This window comes from Diachasma alloeum, unplaced genomic scaffold, assembly GCF_001412515.2.
Source record: "Diachasma alloeum isolate Michigan unplaced genomic scaffold, Dall2.0 Dall_scaffold_78908, whole genome shotgun sequence".
Lineage (NCBI taxonomy): Eukaryota > Metazoa > Arthropoda > Insecta > Hymenoptera > Braconidae > Diachasma > Diachasma alloeum.
Genome location: NW_021683643.1, coordinates 4,698,564 through 4,703,092, shown reverse-complemented (window position 1 = coordinate 4,703,092; position 4,529 = coordinate 4,698,564). Strand labels below are relative to the sequence as shown.

At 49.0% G+C, this 4,529-nt stretch overlaps 1 protein-coding gene across 1 annotated transcript in view; it reads left to right on the top strand.

The window, feature by feature from the left end:
* The first annotated feature begins 285 nt into the window (after positions 1-285).
* Positions 286-4,529, top strand: part of LOC107047842 (flocculation protein FLO11) — a 93,150-nt gene continuing 88,906 nt past the window's right edge. Inside the window, exon 1 of the mRNA XM_015270697.1 lies at positions 286-364. The gene's annotated coding sequence lies outside the window, so the exon portion shown is untranslated. The remainder of the gene's footprint in view (positions 365-4,529) is intronic.

Sequence of the window (4,529 nt, the reverse complement as noted above, 5' to 3'; positions counted from 1 at the left end):
AGTGGAATCGATAGGATTCCCCTAATAATCATCAAACATTTTCTGGATAAGATGATTATTGATCTCACTAAAATAATCAATAACCCTCTCATTTTATGTCTGTGCCTTCGGCTTGACCCTTCGGAGATTACCTTGCGTATCCTAACCATGCAAAATGCCCAAAGTGTCAGAAAATGGCTCCATCTGTGAGGGAATAGGGGAACCTGGATCCGAGTTTCAAGTGCGGCTAGTGACGGATGGCGTCATCCACTCAGTACATTTTCGTTTCCTAAGCGTGCATATGTGCAAAAACGTTGTTGTAACGTTCGTTAGAAAATTTACGCACGATAAGTGCGTTAATTCCATCAAAAGCAAAGGCTCAAAGGTAGGTTATTCTCTTTGTCCTTTTTTCCTGTTCTTTTTGTTTTCTAGTAGGGATTAGGGTACGAGACAGCGAGAATTCAGCGAATTTCGCCTAGCAGTACCGACCGCCATTTTAGGTAACATTTGGATCGGTAGCTAAACCGAACGTTCAGCAACGGGCAAGTCGCTGGTTTCACCTCGACCCCTGTTGCAACTCGCTGGCATCCCCTCGAGTAGAATGAACGATTAGCATTAGGGAAGTCGCTGGTTTCACCTCGACCCCTCTTGCAGCTCGCTGGCATTCCCTCGAGCAAACATGAACGTTCAACATCTGGGAGGCCGCTGGCTTTTCACCTCAGTTTTTTATGGCTCGCAGGCACCCCCTCGAGCAAGGACGATTGATAGCTGAGGCATCACATACATATCAAATATAATTTACATTGGCACAAAGTCACGCCCGGAACCGTTGGAACGCTAGTTTCACCACGTTCCCTAACCTATAAATGTGTTTGGTTCGCGAACTTCGTCTCGAACTCACATGCTAGGTTGCAGGGGGCCCCTATGGCCCCTTTTCTAACCTTGCCTCTGCTCGTAGATAACTCTCGATCATTGGCCTGAGTTTTGTGTTTTTCAGAATGGATTCAATTCCAGAGATTACGGTGAAGGAGTTGCTGGGCGAAGCTGCGGAGACAGAGGAGGAGGATGCGGTGCTGGACCGGTTAAAATCGCTAGCTATTTCTACTCTCCCTGAGAGATGGCTGGGTATGAAGATACCCATCCTTTCCATATCGGATTTGTTTGGAGAGGTCAAGAAAGTTCCGAACGAAGTTCTTCCCAAGGTCAAATTCGCACTCCCGACGGTGGAGTTGGCGAGGGGTTTCGACCCGGAATGCTCGTCCCTCAGTGAGGAAGCATACGATAATATAAAGCTCTGGATGCTGGGTTGGCCCTTCGGTAGGGCATTAGTCACGAGTCCTCCTACCTTGATCAATCAAATACGGGGATCCGCATCAGAGGCACAGTCCTTCCTTAAGCTGATAAAACCAGTGAATCATCTGTTTATTTCTCGTCCTGAAGCGGACCAAATACTTCAGGGGAATAATAGGAAGGAGAATGAAAAGATTGACGAGGATCTCAAGGACGAGGGTATGCCAGAACACAAGCGGGCGCGTCGTAGCTCGTTTGAGTCGCAGGTGTTCTCATTGATCAGAGATCTGAGTGATAAGGTCGAGAAAATCCAGGACTCGGTGGGCCACACTTGTCATAAGGCTGGAAGTTCCGGATCAGAGGTTTGTTATTCTGATGGAGAAGAGTCTTGGTTCTCAGAGAATGGTCAGGAGGCATCCCAGGGGAGATCCAGTCCTACTACTTTTATGGATTTAGATCTATGCCTGGCTCCTCAAGTGAAGGAGTGTGAACCCCTAATCCCAGCTCCAGATCCAGAAATTAAAGCGCAGGGAATCGCTTGTCAGAAGCTGGGCTCCTTGTCTTGGGATAAGATAAGATACAAAGACGTCCAAAAGAAGCTACAGGCTTCCCCAGTGTTCGACAGTCTCAAAGTGAATAGCCAGTTGGGTCTATTTGCCCCGAAATCTTACAGCTCCTCTGTCCTGGCCAGAGCGGATGCTATGGCGGGTACGTTCACTCATGGTCTGCTCCTACAGGGACAGAAGCTATCGTCGGCTGTTAAATCCTTGGTGACGAATCATCCTCAGATGATAGAGGACATCAAGGAGGCGCTCCTTGGGGAGTCATCAGTAAAATCAGTCTCGGATGACTTGCTGCACTTCGCTTGTGCTCGTAGGGCGGAGATCATTGGGTTGAGGAGAGGTTTCTTTAAACCTGGNAGCTATCGTCGGCTGTTAAATCCTTGGTGACGAATCATCCTCAGATGATAGAGGACATCAAGGAGGCGTTCCTTGGGGAGTCATCAGTAAAATCAGTCTCGGATGACTTGCTGCACTTTGCTTGTGCTCGTAGAGCGGAGATCATTGGGTTGAGGAGAGGTTTCTTTAAACCTGGAAACCCTCATCAGGCTCTGAAACTTTCAGAGATTCCACCATCAGAGTCGCACCTTTTCGAAGAGAAAAATCTGTTGGAGTTCTTAAATCAACAGGGCGGTGTGGAGAAGGTCTTTTTTCGCAAGAAAGCGCCCTTTCATGTCAGAGAGCCCGGTGATAATCGGTCGAAGTCCCAACCAATGGCCAAAAGCCAACCTCAGCCGCGCACTTCAAAGCAATCCAACAGATTCTCATCCAACCGCTCTCGGAAAGCGCCTCCCCACTCTAAAGATGAGAACTACGAACCAAGATCTTCGAAGAACTCCTCAAGAACTCGAGGTGAACCTTCGAAGAAGAAGCCTCGAAGTCTTCAAAGAGCATGACTATCCGTTCGAAGGAGGTCAGCTCAACAGGTTCATTCCCCAGTGGGAAAAATTGGACGCTCCGAAACACATCTTAAGTATTTTAAAAGGCTATACAATCCCGTTCACAAAGAAACCTCCAACGATTCCGCTCACCAGCGCGAACGTAAGGAAATATTCAACCAAGGAATCCCCGCAAATGTCCAAAGAAATGGAGGAGATGCTACTCCAGAAGGTGATCGAGAAGGCGAGTTGGGAAACAGGTTTCATATCTCCAATGTTTTTGCTACCAAAGTCGGATGGAAAATGTCGACAGATCTTCAATCTTNGAAATGGAGGAGATGCTACTCCAGAAGGTGATCGAGAAGGCGAGTTGGGAAACAGGTTTCATATCTCCAATGTTTTTGCTACCAAAGTCGGATGGAAAATTTCGACAGATCTTCAATCTTGGAGCTCTAAACGAGTATGTTCATCCTCCAAAATTCCGGCTGATCAGCCAGCGCAAGGTGCCTCTGTTTCTCCAAGCAGGCGACTTCTTGGCGAAGATAGACCTCTCTCAAGCATATCTACATGTGCCAATCGTGGAAAGCCACCGCAGATATCTCTGTCTGTCCTACAAAAACCAGTTGTACAACGTAACCTGCTTGCCGTTCGGGCTGTCGACAGCCCCGGTAGCCTTTTCAAGGATTACCAATTGGATAGCGGGAGTTCTCCGTCAGAAGGGAATCCGAGTTCTAGTTTATCTAGACGACTTCCTCTTCGCTCATCAGGACGCCGAGACGTTGCGAGATCAGATCGAATTTGTGACGGGCCTTCTTCACTCCTTGGGCTGGGTGATAAACTCCCAGAAGTCTATGATCTCCCCGGCTCACAGGATCGAGTTCCTGGGGATCTGGTGGGATACCGAGCGCAACGAGATGGCTCTCCCCGAAGACAAGAAGTCTCGGATTCTTCGACTCTTGGAGAGGCTTTTGAGCTCGGGAATTTGGACGTGGGAATTGGCGAGTTCACTCCTAGGGATGTTGAACTTCGCAGCGATTGTGACACCCCTGGGAAGACTGTTCTCCCGTCAACTCCAGCGGGGCTGTCGCCGCCTTTCAAAGATCACCCCCAAGAAGGAGGCCCCTCTTCTTTTCTGGAGCAGCCAGGACTGCTCATGGTGGAAAGAAAATATTCATCAGACGAGTCCAATTTTCCGAGAAGAACCCGATATCTTCCTAACGACAGATGCTTCCCAATCCGGCTGGGGTCTTCAACTGGAAAGTTTTCATCAGGCGGGGAAGTGATCCCCGGATCAGTTAGAGTGGCACATAAACCGCAAGGAGCTCTTCACGGTCTTGCTGGCGGTTCAGACTTTCAAAGACTATCTGAGAAACCGGTCAGTCATGTTGCAGGCGGACAGCAAGACAGCTGTCGCTTACATCAGGAATCAAGGGGGAACACGTTCGCAAACGCTCTTGAGTCTAGTCAAGGAGCTTCTGATTCTTTTGAGTCAGTACAGAATTCATCTGGTCCCATTCTTTCTGCCGGGGATACTCAACACAGTGGCCGACAGACTCTCAAGAGACCTCCCACTCCCGGACTGGCATCTGAGCCCCGAGATCCTACAAAAGGTCTTCGAGAAGTGGGGGTCGCCACAGATCGATTTATTTGCAACAGCTCGCTCGAAGATNACAAGACCGCTATCGCTGCCTAAAGGAGGTTAGGCGGTGTTTGAGGGGAATTTGAGAGTGAATTTCTGTGGTTCCCGGTAGCTTAGTCGGTAAGAGTGCCCGGCGCGTATCTGGGAGACCCGGGTTCGATTCCCGGCTGGGTGAAGCGGAAA